We start from the raw sequence: 14,707 nt of genomic DNA, 5'->3' as shown, positions 1-14,707 counted from the left end.
CCCCTGGGCTAGACCAGTTCCTGGGGATCAGGCAGCTACACCGGGGTCCCAGAGAGCCTTATGTCACCCAGACACAAGAAACTAAACTTTACGTTCATTCAGTCTTCCTTTGGAGGAAGCGGAAAGAAGGAGTGTTATTAATTCTGCTCGGTTATTGCTAAAGAGCAGTCATAAGCCATAGCCCGCCCTGGATCTTCTCACTGTAGAGTCAACTGTCCAGCTCACGCATTTTAGCAGCTACCTGGTGAACCAAAATAAAAGTTTGGGCAGACAAAGTTCTCAATGACTATTTTCAAAGGTAATGGGGTTATCTAGAATCTAGATTTTTCTCTTCACACGATAAACCATTCTGATACTGGTAAGATACATTATACAAGACTCCAAAGGATCAAATGAGCTAAGATTTGAGAGAAGAAAGCAAAGAGTTCTTTCCAGATGAATTCCCCCTTTCTCTACAGAGATCAGTCTGTGTTGTAGGGAGCTAGGACTGACTCATTAATCAAGTTTAAGTATAGCACGAATTGGGCCCAACTTAGGAAGCCTGGGTGGCTCAGTCAGTTAAGCGTCTGCCTTCGGTTCAGGGCTTGATCCCAGGGTCCTGGGATCGAGCACCCCACTGGGCTCCCAGCTCAGCGAGGAGTCTGCTTCTCCCTCTACCTTTCTCCCTGTCTTTCAAATACATAAATAAAATATAATCTTCTAAAAAATCGGGTCAGATTTACTTAAAACATGAAGTCCCTATGACTTAAGAAGAGAACTAATTAGAAATGAAGTAAGTGCAAAGCTGTTGGGATAGCTGAAGAAAAAGACAGTGATCATGTCCAAGCCTAGACTTGAGGAATACTGAAGCAGAAAGAAGTTTTCAGATAAGAGACAGATTGGAGGTAAAATTGGTAGATCTTGGCAACTCACTGCATATAGGAAGTGATGAAGAAGAAAGTGTCAAGTTAACTCCTAGGGTTCTGGTTTGTCAGCCTGACAAGGGTATCTCCATAACAAGACCAAGATTTCTTTCATGCTTTTTTAGAAGGAAAATGTGATGGAGTATAAAAAGATTAAATAAACAGTATACATTTAACCTTTGAACAACATAGGTCCACTTATACGTGGCTTTTTCTTTTATTATTTTCAGCATCACAGTATTAATTATTTTTTTTTTCACCACACCCAGTGCTCCATGCAATCCATGCCCTCTATAATACCCAACACCTGGTACCCCAACTTCCCACCTCCCGCCCCATTGAAACCCTCAGATTGTTTTTCAGAGTCCATAGTCTCTCATGAGTCACCTGCCCTTCCAATTTCCCCCAACTCCCTTCTCCTCTCTAACTCCCCATGTCCTCCATGCTATTTGTTATGCTCCACAAATAAGTGAAACCATATGATAATTGACTCTCTCTGCTTGACTTATTTCACTCAGCATAATCTCTTCCAGTCCCGTCCATGTAGCTACAAAAGTTGGGTATTCATCCTTTCTGATGGAGGCATAATATTCTATCGTGTATATGGACCATATATTCCTTATCCATTCATCTGTTGAAGGACATCTTGGTTCTTTCCACAGTTTGGCGATCGTGGCCATTGTTGCTATAGACATTGGGGTACAGATGGCCTTCTTTTCACGACATCTGTATCTTTGGGGTAAAAACCCAGAAGTGCAATGGCAGGGTCATAGGTAAGTTCTATTTTTAATTTCTTGGGGAATCTCCACACTGTTCCCCAAAGAGGCTGCACCAACTTGCATTCCCACCAACAGTGGAAGAGGGTTCCCCTTTCTCCACATCCCCTCCAACACATGTTGTTTCCTGTCTTGCTAAGTTTGGCCATTCTAACTGGTGTAAGGTGATATCTCAGTGTGGTTTTAATTTGAACTTCCCTGAGGGCTAGTGATAATGACCATTTTTTCATGTGTCTGATAGCCATTTGTATGTCTTCATGGGAGAAGTGTCTGTTCATATCTTCTGCCCATTTTTTGATATGATTGTCTGTTTTGTGTGTGTTGAGTTTGAGGAGGTCTTTATAGATCCTGGATATCAACCTTTTGTCTGTACTGTCATTTGCAAATATCTTCTCCCATTCCGTGGGTTACCTCTTTGTTTTCTTGACTGTTTCCTTTGCTGTGCAGAAGCTTTTGATTTTGGTGAAGTCCCAAAAGTTTATTTTCGCTTTTGTATCCTTGGCCTTTGAAGACATATCTTGAAAGAAGTTGTTGTGCCTGATATCAAAGAGATTACTGCCTATGTTCTCCTCTATGATTCTGATGGATTCCTGTCTCACTTGAGGTCTTTTATCCATTTTAAGTTTATCTTTGTGTATGGTGTAAGAGAATGGTCGAGTTTCATTCTTCTACATATAGCTGTCCAGTTTTCCCAGCACCATTAATTGAAGAGACTGTCTTTTTTCCACTGTATATTTTTTCCTGTTTTGTTGAAGATTAATTGACCATAGAGTTTAGGGTCCATATCTGGGCTCTCTACTCTGTTCCACTGGTCTATGTGTCTATTTTTATGCCTGTACCATGCTGTCTTGGTGATCACAGCTTTGTAATAAAGCTTGAAATCAGGTAACGTGATGCCCCCAGCTTTATTTTTGTTTTTCAACATTTCCTTAGCGATTCTGATTCCATACAAATTTTAGGATTATTTGCTCCAGCTCTTTGAAGAATACCAATGGAATTTTAATTGGAATGGCATTAAAAGTATAGATTGCTCTAGGCAGTATAGACATTTTAACAATGTTTATTATTCTGATCCAAGAGCATGGAATGGTCTTCCATCTTTTTCTGTCTTCTTCAATTTCTTTCATGAGTGTTCTGTAATTCCTTGAGTACCGATCCTTTACCTCTTTGGTTAGGCTTATTCCCAGGTATCTTATGGTTCTTGGTGCTCTAGTAAATGGAATCTATTCTCTAATTTCCCTTTCTGTATTTTCATTGTTAGTGTATAAGAAAGCCACTGATTTCTGCACATTGACTTTGTATCTTGCCACATTGTTGAATTGCTGTATGAGTTCTAGTAGTTTGGGGGTGGAGTCTTTTGGGTTTTCCATATAAAGAATCATGTCATCTGCCAAGAGAGAGAGTTTGACTTCTTCATTACCAATTTGGATACCTTTTATTTCCCTTTGTTTTCTTATTGCTGTTGCTAGGACTTCTAATACTATGTTAAACAAGAGTGGTGAAAGTGGGGCGCCCGGGTGGCTCAGTGGGACAAGCCGCTGTCTTCGGCTCAGTTCATGATCTCGGGGTCCTGGGATCAAGTCCCGCATCCAGCTCTCTGCTCAGCAGGGAGCCTGCTTCCTCCTCTCTCTCTCTCTGCCTGCCTCTCTGCCTACTTGTGATCTCTCTCTGTCAAATAAATAAATAAAATCTTAAAAAAATAAGTTAAAAAAAATAATGGTGAAAGTGGGCATCCTTGTCTTGTTCCTGATCTCAACAGGAAGGCTGCAAGCTTTTTCCCATTGAGAATGATATTTGCTGTGGGTCATCATAGATAGGCTTTATGAAGTTCAGGAATGTTCCCTCTATCGCTATACTTTGAAGCGTTTTAATCAGGAATGAATGTTGGATTTTGTCAAATGCTTTTTCTGCATCAATTGAGAGGACCATGTGGTTCTTCTCTTTTCTCATATTAATTTGTTGTATCACATTGATTAATTTGCGAATGTTGATCCATCTTGTAGCCCAGGGATGAATCCCACCTGGTCATGATGGATAATCTTTTTAATGTGCTGTTGGATCCTGTTTGCTAGGATCTTGTTGAGAATCTTAACATCCATATTCATCAGTGATAATGGTCTGAAATTCTCCTTTTTGGTAGGGTCTTTGCCTGGTTTGGGGATCAGGGTAATGCTGGCTTCATAGAAAGAGTCTGGAAGTTTTCCTTCTGTTTCAATTTTTTGAAACAGCTTCAGGAGAATAGGTGTTATTTCTTCTTTGGAAGTTTGATATAATTCCCCAGGGAATCCATCAGGTCCTGGGCTCTTGTTTTTTGGGAGGTTTTTGATCACCGCTTCAATCTCGTTACTAGATATTGATCTATTCAGGTTGTCAATTTCTTCCTAATTCGATTTTGGGAGTTTTTAGTTTTCTAGGAATGTATCCATTTCATCTAGGTTGCTAAACTTATTGGCATATATCTGTTGATAATAACTTCTGATGATTGTTTCTACTCCCTTGGTTTTACTTGTGATCTCTCCCTTTTCATTCATACTTTTATGAATTTGGGCTTTCTCTCTTTTCTTTTGGATTAGTGTAGCCAATGGTTTATCAATCTTATGGATTCTTTCAAAAAACAAGCTTCTAGTTTCATTGATATGTTCTACTGTATTTCTGGTTTCTACCTTATTGATCTCAGCTCTAATCTTGATGATTTCCCTTCTTATGTGTGGAGTTGGTTTGATTTGTTGTTGATTTTCCAGTTCTTTAAAGTGTAGAGACAGTTGCTGTGTTCTGGTATTTTCAGTTTCTTTGAGGGAGGTTTGGATGGCTATGTATTTCCCCCTTAGGACCGCCTCTGCTGTATCCCATAGGTTTTGGACCGAAGTGTCTTCATTCTCATTGATTTCCATGAATTATTTCAGTTCTTCTTTGATCTCCTGGTTGATCCAAGCATTATTAAACAAGGTGGTCTTTAGCTTCCAGGTGTTTGAGTTCCTTCGGAACTTTTCCTTGTGATTGAGCTCCAGTTTCAAAGCATTGTGATCTGAGAATGTGCAGGGAATAATCTCAGTCTTTTGGTATCAGTTGAGTCCTGATTTGTGATCCAGTATGTGGTCTATTCTTGAGAAGGTTCCATGTGCAATTGAGAAGAATGAGTATTCTGTTGTTTTAGGGTGGAATGTTCTGTATATATCTATGAGGTCCATCTGGTCCAATGTGTCATTCAATGCTCTTGTTTCTTTATTGATTTTCTGCTTCGATGATCTGTCTATTTCTGAGAGAGGCATGTTAAAATCTCCTACTATTAGTGTATTCATATCAATATGACTCTTTATTTTGATTAACAGTTTTTGATAAATGCAGTACAGTCCTATAAGTGTATGTTTTATTACTCATGATTTTTTAAACATTTCCTTTTCTCTACCCCACTTTACTGTAAGAATACAGTATATGATGCCCATAACAGACAAAGTATGTGTTAATTGACTATTTATGTTATTGTTGAGGCTTGTGGTCAACAGTAGGCTATTAGTAGCTAAGTTTTGGGGGATACAAAAGTTACACGTGAGTTTTCAGATGCTTGGAGTGGGGGTAGTGTTGTCCCTAACTCCTGTGTTGTTTGATCCAACTGTGTATCTAAATGCTTGAAAAACTCCAGAAGATTCTACGAGTGAAATGGAGCAAGACTGTTGGAGGTGATGAGTTTTTTATTTCAGAACAAAATCTGCCTATCTGCTCTGCTTCTCTAAGCACCCCTAGGAATCTCTGCTGTAGGCATTCTTCCTTCCATAACAAAATAAAAGAGGATGTTCTGGGACATCCTCTTCCATGAGGAATCTGGTAATTTCTGAGGACATAACCATCTTTGGTCATGACATCACACTCTTCGCAAGAGTAACCCCAGTAGGAAATAATCTGGCTCTGAAAAGAGAAGAGGAAAACAACACAACCATGATGTCACCACTCGGTTTGTATACCTACACTGCAGTATAGCACTTTGAATTACACAACCTACTGTTTAGCTAAGTACTGGGATAGAATGTAGCAGGAAAATCAGGATCACCTGAGGAAGATTTTAGAAGAAGGTTGCATGCAAAGGCAGGGGAAGGCAAGGTAGGGTGATCATACCTCCTGATATTATTAATGCCACCCAAACATTCTCGAAATGTTTGGGAAAAAAATTGTATGGCCATGGTCTGCTACTGAGGGAAGCCATGGGGATTGTATAGGACTCCATGGTGGGTAACAAGTGATCTATGACTATACAACCTTAAAGGGAGGTAGGAGAAAGCAGTCACCAGGTCCAGAATGAGATAGGTAGAAAGGGCCACATGGAGAAGGAGACAGCCCACCTAAGGTGACCACATGGAGGAAACGAGGGCAATGAATCATCCGACCTCCCTCTTGTCCTTCTGATCTCCGCTTAAGATTTCAAAGGGCTGAACTGAACTGAAATCTATGTCAAAGGAGCTTGTGGACCTAGGTCAGCTTCTTGACCAGAGGGAAAGATGCAAAGAAGAGAATGTGAACCCAAATGAAACCTCCTGCACAGATACATAGGCAGGAGGGGAAATATTGTTTGCTGGTCATCTTCAGCAGAAAGAGTGTGGTGTATATGTTCTGCTTTATTAATCCTTACAACAAGCCTTTGAGATGGGGTTGTACCCACTTACAACGGAGAAAAGGGAGTGTCATCAAGCTTCACAATCTATCTGAGATTGTATGCTAGGAGGAGAGAAAGACAAAATTAAAGCATAAGGAAGCTTAGCCCCAAAGCTCATGGCTTTACCACAGGATTATGCAGGTATCCATGCAAAGTGCACGAAAGATGTGCATATGCATTTAAAGTAGTGGTTATGAGCCTAGACTCTAGAGACAAACCACATGGCATTGAAAGCTAGTTCTTTATTTTCTTAGCTGGGCAACTCCAGACAACTTATTTAACCCATTTGTCCCTCAACTGTAAAATAAAAACAATACTAGTATCTCTTCACAGACTTGTTCTGAGGACTTTACATAAAGTATCTAGAACAGTGCCTGACACCCACAAGTGCCCTGGAGATGTTTATCATTCTCATTATCTTTATAGAATAATTAAGAACCCCAAAGCACCCAGACCAGGAAGGAAGAGAATGTGTGTGAAAATTAGAGAAAGAGGGAAAATTCCACATGATGATATATAGCCACGGACTGTGAGGTCTGCCATGTAGGAGGTTAGGGGTGCCTGCTGCTTACCATTGGGAGAGGAACAACAGGAGAAACTAATTAGACACTGTGACAGTTTCATTCTTCTTAAAGTGTACACAGCCTTGGCATGGGTGAGGACATCACTGGTGCAGAATGTGTGCAAGAGTATGGAGTAACCCACTGGAATGAAGACTATGGTGGAAACTGGTCATTTTCTTCCTTCCTTCATTTTCTTTCTTCCTTTCCTTTCTTTTCCTTTCCTTTCCACCTTTCTTCCTTTTTCTTTTCTTTCTTCCTTTCCTTCCCTTTTTTTCTTATTTATTTATTTATTTATTTGAGAGAGAGATAGAGATCACAAGTAGGCAGAGAGGCAGGCAGAGAGGCAGGGCTTTGTGGCGGGAAGCAGGCTCCCTGCCAAGCAGGGAGCCCATGTGGGGCTCGATCCCAGGACCTTGGGATCATAACCTGAGCTGAAGGCAGAGGCTTTAACCCACTGAGCCACCCAGGTGCCCTCCCTCTCTTTTCTTTTCTTTTTCTCCCTTCCTTCCTTCCTGTCTCTCCCTCCCCCCCTTTCTTTCTTTCCTTCTTTCCTCTCCTTTTTTGACTAACACTGTTCCATTCCACTCTATTTCTTTTCACCTCTGGTATAAATTTCTGTACATTAAGATACTTTCAGTTATAAACAACAGAAACAATGCCTGGCTTATTAAACTAAGAAAAACATTGAAACAGCTCACAAATTAAAGAAATGACTTTAGAAGGAACTTCAGGGAGAATGCAGAGATACTCTGTGGAGGTCGTCAATATGAACTCATGGAACTGATCTACAGGAAACCACCATAAGTTGGCAGCTCAAACCACCAGGAAAGGAAATATCACTGCCTCAACTTGGCTCATATCTTTAACAAGATTAGATTAGCAACTTCCAGACCTGGTTAGCCCATGCCAGGGAACAGGGGCACGAACACAGATTTAGTCAATGCAGAACTGGTTGTAGAGAACCACACCAATTAGATCTAAAATGATGATACATTAATAATTTTTTATCTTAATGTTTGTTCTTCATGAAGGAGTTAAAATATTCATATTAGCTTCAGGATTTGTTATACTTCCTATCTTGTGATAACCATATACAGGTCCAAGTAGAAGCATCCAGTATGCTGCTGTTAAAAGCTGCCGCATTTGGGGTCTGCCTAGAAAAGGAAATATTAATATATTTGTCATCAGAGAGAAGGCTACAAGTGAACTTTGTGTAATCCTTCTGTAATACGACTGCAGGAGAGAGTAGAAACATGATTCTAGATTGCGCTTTAGCAAGCAATAAACTTAATATTCAAAACTAATTCCAAGAAAAATATGAAATGATGAATCTTTAATAAGAAAAGATAGAAGGAAGGAAGGAAGGAAGGAAAGCATAAACATCAAATAAGTCTCCACTACACAGCTGGACAAAAGAAGGGAATGTAGAATTTGCAGAGAAAGAAATATATTGGCCAATATATTCATGAAGCACATTCAATATCTCAATAGTTATCAAATAAATTAATTCCTTTTTTGTGATCATAGGAGTAAGCACTGGCACAAACTTTACAGAGAGATTTATTACCATGACATACAAATTTTGAAAATATTCATACTTTTCACTCAGCAATTGTTTCCAGCAGTCTATCCAAAGGAAAAATAATATGCATAATAATAAAGAAATACATATTATAAAATCACTCCTGATTATATATCTTAATATAGAGAAATTTACCAACTAAGAGATTGATAAAATAAAAATTATGGGCGAGGTATTATCCAGCCATCAAGTACAATGTTTATAAGTGTTATGTGAAATCTCTATCATATAATATTAAGGGAAAAGCAATGTGAATTGTGCACATATGTTGAGCCCAATGAAAAAAAGCAAATGACAGAGAGAGAAAAAAGATTGTCCGCTGCCAAACCCCTCATGACTGACCCTAAGACCTGACTTTGACTGCCCGCTGCACCTACCCATCCACATTCGCCTGACATTTTCCTTAAGTTCTTTTTTAGAGTCTATCTTTTAAGCCGATGTGGGAGGTGGGAAACCATGATGGGCACAACACTCTATGATAGAAACCCAAAGTACACCCCTCAAGCAATAACAATTGTCCAGCGGAAGAGCTCCAGTCGCCCAGAGCATCGTGACCGGTGTGAGCTTAAAGCCAGACTCACGCCTGCGCAGATGGACCGTGGAGTGACCCGGTTGTCTCTACCTCCTTATAACGTTAAAATCTCCACTCAAGGGGGGGCACAAGCTTATTTACATAGCATGCAATGTATGTGCAGGCAAGGTTCCTCTGGGCGCATGCTCAACCTCGTCCCTGCCTCTAGTAGGTCCTACAACAAGGCTCCTGTATTTAAATGCTCATCGTCACCCTGAGAAAAGGAACCCATCCACACTTGCTCAGGGGTCCCAGCTTTGGAAGTTATTATTTCCAGGGATTTCCTTATTTGCTGCAAATGACGTTTTCTTTGTGCGACAACACACCTGGTGTAGTTTCTCTCTGTGACCCACCAAGCAGCAAACCCACTCAGTTGCATAAACACCAAATTTTAATTATGGTTATATCTGGATGGTGAATATTTGGGTGATTATTGTCTCATTTTTCTAGACTTTCCATGCTTTACAGTACTTTAAAAAAATATCCAGTATTACTTTGTCATAAAAAAGAAGTTACTTTTCAAATAGAAAATTCTCAGAAGGGTGGGGGAGAAAAGATGATTATATTCCCCATTTGGCTTTGAAACCACTTAAGTTTAAAGGCAACAGTCCAGAAAACGATCACAGAAATAACACAGGGGGACACTTTGCAGGATGGAGAGTCTTTGATTCAAGACACTGCGGCCCATCACCACTGCATACTGCCTCTCCTGTGTGTGCTGGGACCTTGGATCAGGTCATCTCTTCATGACTAGCAGCAAGATTACCATTCATGGAATTTATGGTAATTTAATATAAAAGTCTACAATCAACAATCTAATTCCAAAGACGTTGGTCACCTTGCTGCTTCCTCATTCCTGGCCCTCTGGTTAAAAAAAAAAAAAAAAAAAATAGAAAAACTTCTTTATTCAAGAGAAGGAGAAATTACTCATCATTTCTGCACACCATCTCAAAGGGTTTGCTTTTGTTTTTTCCTCTCTCAGTATCTTCCTCTTTCCTTCCCATCTTCCCTCCTTTTCTTTCCTTCTTTTTCCTTCTCTCTACATCATTCTCTTTTCCTCTTCTGCCCTCCTTCCTCACTCAAAATGAGACATCACAGCAATAATAAGGGTACAAGCTCCCAGGTCAGTTCCAAATAAAAGATTGTGGATGGAGGCCCACATTGGCAACCCAGTGAGGGACCCCTCTCACTCCTGAGAGCTTTTTCTATATCCTTGACTAATAAAACTCTATTTTGTCCATGGGATTTCATTCTCCGATCCAGTGAGACAAAAGCCTCACTCTCCTGCTTCACTGGAAGTCTTCTGAGGGGGAAAAGCTGACACGTTTTAGTATTTCTGTTTTGTAATAACCATATCAGCAGCTCCCATCCCCCCTCACTTTTTGTTGATTACAGGATTTTGGGCAGTGATGCCAATGACTGTGTTGGCCGGAAGACTGTTGTCTGTCAGTGAAGATGTTTTGGTGTTTGCCACACTTTCCCTTTTTATCCGACATATTCTATCCAAAACCAATGGGGCATTTACAAAAATTTTAATTCTGTCTCGTCCTTTCCTCAGCATGTTCCACAAAGCTCTGATATTCTTATCTCTTACCAAAGAAGTGTGACTCTCAAGGCTAAGTCACTATTTAGCAACCAGGTTAATCAAAATCTGGATCCAATCTGGTTCTCTGTTTCCTGAAGTCCTCCACCCAGAGTGAAAGAGGGAATGGGGAAGAGTGAGGACATTATTATCAACAAATGAATGGGAGGAAATCATTACGCAACAGGACATCCAGGCCTGCAAATCTGGGATGTGAGGATTTAGCACTTCATGTCAAAGGAAGAAGGACTCCCAAAGCTTTGACAGGATCTACAAATGGGGTTGAGAGGCTAATAGCTCTGGGCATCAAGGCCAGGGGAATTCCAACAGAAAAAACTTTCATCTCTTCTTTATCCATTCATCGGTTGAAGGGCCTGGTGTTGGGTATTATGGAGGGCATGTAACACAGGGAGCACAGGGTGTGGTGCATAAACAATGGATCTTGGAACACTGAAAAAATAAAATTAAATTAAAAAAAAAAGACTTTCAGGCTGTATGGGGAATAAAATGCTCACGAGGAAAAGGAAAAAGCAAACACCAGAGGGTATTGCATTTTCATGTCTCTTCTACAACGTTGAGGACAAAGCCCTTGAACTCTGGAAAACCATTGCATCAAAATTTATAAAAAGTAAGATAACAAAGGAGGAGCTGTGGAAGAGATAATTCTGTTATGAAGTAATGGAGACATAGAATAGGTCAGTGAAGCTGGTTGTGTTAGAGTAAAATGACTCCTTTGACGCCATTTTCCTATCCCCCAGTTAGCTCCACAGGGTGTCATATTTCTGGTCTGAAGTGTTAAGTGGGCTCAGGGGATTCTATATTTGAACAACTGTCTTTATTCAAACATGAACATCTGATAACAACTTTCTTGTTTCTGAAAACAGAGAATAAAAGATGGGATATTGTAAAAGCAAGAAAATAAACCTTTAGCTTTGACATGTGGACTGAGAGGACCATCATTTAATCCCTGATTCCCCGGGGGGTTCACACAGGTCTGAAATTATGAGGACTGGAGGAGCACTTGACTCTTATATCTGCATTCATAGGAACCACTTTTTCACTCTTTCCCCAGTGAGGCTACTCATTACAAAGTAACAGAAAGGAAGAATGACACATCCTCAGATATTGTTGGAAGAATGTTCATAATTTCCATAAGTAAGAATGTCACTTAGAACAGCAACGCCAGCCAGTCACTTGGTCCCACATTTTCCCACAGGTGACCCTGATTTTAAGAAGGAATATTCATGCTCAAGGCCATTGGAAAGAGACAATAAAAGGCTTTTTGAAAATTCCAAAAAATTTGAAAACAGTATCCAAGCATTCTTCCCAAACCCCTAGATGTACAATCCAAGAGAATGGTCTCTTAAATCCATGAAATCTGCCACTTACCTTTTCCAGCTGTGGACTTACATTACCTCCTCTTGAGGAGACTCAAATATAGATACATCTCCTATCCAAATGCTACAGCTTTCTGAAACTTGCTATGATATTCTCTCAGGAAAACTCTGTACCCTGCTGGTCCAGCCGGAGAACAACACCTGAAAGTAGGTCTGGGAGATTTAAGGAAAATAGAGAGAGAGAGAGAGAGAGAGAGAGAGAGAGAGAGAGGACTCAGGAGGACTACCCCATCTCAGGCGAGTAGCAAATTTATTTCTTCAGGTAACCACTTTTATACAGCTTCAGCATAATGCTGGTATCAATACTCAATCATATACATCAGTGAAAAATGAATCAGGCAGGATGTTAACAGGCTATTAACCTCCAAAATTTGTGATAATCTTAAGGTTCCAAGAATGTGTTTTTTCTCAAGACAAGTCATAAGTGAATCACATAAAACTATGCAAATGTTATTTTCACCCTGAATAGCCTTTCAGAGTCAAGCCATGCGAGCATCCCCGCTGGACTTGCTCCAAGTTCCCTTGGCACACAAGGGCGTCCCCAAGTGTGTCCAAATTCACTTCTTTATCTAGGCTTCCAGAGCCATAACAATGCAAACAGTTCCCAACAGCATCCTGTCTTCTTGGTGGTTCCATTATACCTGCATTATCACTTGCTTCATGACGTAGAAACAAATACAACATTCTTCACCAACATATGATGTTTCAGTGCCTCCAAATATTTCCCAAGTCTCATTGAAATACTAGGACTCAGGCTTTGCAAATAGATCAGTAGTCATTGCCCACCTGATCCCTGAAGTCTCTGGGACAAGGGGGTCTGCTGTCTTCAAGCCCTGGCAGCTTCAGATGGATTCCAGCTCCTTCCAGAAGCAGTTGCCAGGAGAACATGCTCTGTTGCAGCCAGCCAGGGAGATGTCACAGCCAGAAACTTCTCAACTTGAGGCAGATTAATCATGGCTTTAAATATGACAGAGGCCGCCCAGGCAACCTTGTCAGGTGAGTTCTTAGCTGGGCAGAAAAAAAAAAGTATGAATGGGCTAAAACCTTGCTCCTGCCAAGCTGGTCCCCAGCTTCTGTGCCTCAAGGGTCAGATGGATTGGAAACTTCTCAGAAGAACACAGACTCTCCAACCAGAAAATAATTCCACCCAAGGATGGATGCTATGACCAGTCATACAAGCATTTTCACAAAATGCCTCACCCCTCACCGCCCCCCGCCCCGCCCAGCACCATTAGTTGCAACACATGTGGTGTTATTCATTCCCAATTCCTGCCTTGGATTTCCCAAATTTTAGCTATCTTCTTATGTAAATTGAGTATTAGAACAGGCAGGAAACAGAGAAAGTGTATCCAAGTCTTTCAACGGAAACCTAGAAACACTGTGTCTCATTCAAGGTCTCCAGCCAGCTAACAGCAGAAGCAGGGGCTTTTGCTCTCTCCAACCAGTGTCTTTCATACTAAATGAGCAGCTCCTGCATCTGCACTGGGGGGTGGGGGTGCTGGAGGGGTGTGGGATGTAACCTGCAGGGAGTGTTAGACCTATGTGGAATCCTGCTTTCTGTTTTCACAACTGGGAGGCTGCAGATCCAGTCTGACGACACTAAACCAAGCAAACTTCTAAAACGATGCAAACACTAACATTCGACATGCTTGAAAGTCATCTGAAGAAAAATGAAGTCTTCCTGAATCAGCCCCTGAGTTTTCCCCATAGGTTCTGGCATCTCTGTGGCCACTCAGAGCACAGGACATGGTTGCGAAGTCACAACACGACTTGCGGGGTTGCTCAGTTGGTTAAGCAGCCCACTCTTGATTTCAGCTTGGGTTGGGATCTCAGGGTCATGAGATCGAGTCCCTAATCTGGCTCTGTCCTCAATGGGGCGTCTGATGAGGAGTTTCTCTTTCCTTCTGCCTCTCTCCCCAACTCTTGTGCTCTCTTTCAAACAATCAAATAAATCTTCAGAAAAACAAAAAAACAAAAACAAAACCCACACAAAAGGAGAACTTGCAGTTTCATGGAGACAGTCAGGACTATGTGGCATGAGGCTGATTTTAACACCAACAAATCTCTTTGGATTGTGTCTGTGAGTAATAAGATTGGACTCGATTTGATTAAGAATTGTATCAGCATTGGTTTTGCTCCTGTCCTGTAATAGTTTTGGTAGTTAATTAAAATGTTTTAGAGATTGACTTTTTTATTAGAAAATTTTTATATCTCTATGTTTTTCATAGGCAGCTCCACTTACAAAGTAATATGTTTTACCAGCCCGCCATTTTCAGTCTTGAGAAGAAAAACCAAACCCACTGGAAAGATGGTTCATGTGTTGGCAATATAGAAACATCTGGAATCTAGTCCATGCTAGAAAATTAAATATTCTGAGGCAAAAAAGAAATGGAAAGGTGAAGTTTTCAAGTATTGCATTAAATTATTTTAATTTTGAATTGAAGTTTTCAATGACTGCATTATTAAACTACTTTACCCAGAGTTTTCTGCAGGGCACCCTTTACCCAAAGAAAATCCAAATCATTGTTGTTTGGAGACTTACAGTAAATGAGTTATTCACCCATATAAGGGCCCTTTGTGGATTTGTTTGTTCTTATTTAACTTTAACCTTTGTCTCTGTTCCCTGCTCCCACATGCCTGACCTCCTTTCCACTATAACCTGTCACTGTAGCATATCATTGTAAAGAAT

At 40.6% G+C, this 14,707-nt stretch overlaps 1 pseudogene across 1 annotated transcript in view; it reads right to left on the bottom strand.

Annotated features, from left to right (window-relative positions):
- The window catches only part of LOC309858722 (lipase member K-like), a 43,918-nt pseudogene extending 35,883 nt beyond the window's left edge, over nucleotides 1-8,035 (bottom strand). Inside the window, exons 1-2 of the transcript in view lie at nucleotides 7,925-8,035; nucleotides 5,467-5,581 (exon numbers count right to left, since the gene is read on the bottom strand). The product of the transcript in view is annotated as a lipase member K-like (transcript). The remainder of the gene's footprint in view (nucleotides 1-5,466; nucleotides 5,582-7,924) is intronic.
- Between the last annotated feature and the right edge of the window lie 6,672 nt (nucleotides 8,036-14,707).

The sequence above is a fragment of the Mustela nivalis genome (assembly GCF_964662115.1).
Source record: "Mustela nivalis genome assembly, chromosome: 2".
NCBI lineage: Eukaryota > Metazoa > Chordata > Mammalia > Carnivora > Mustelidae > Mustela > Mustela nivalis.
This window is presented reverse-complemented; position numbering and strand designations above follow the sequence as displayed.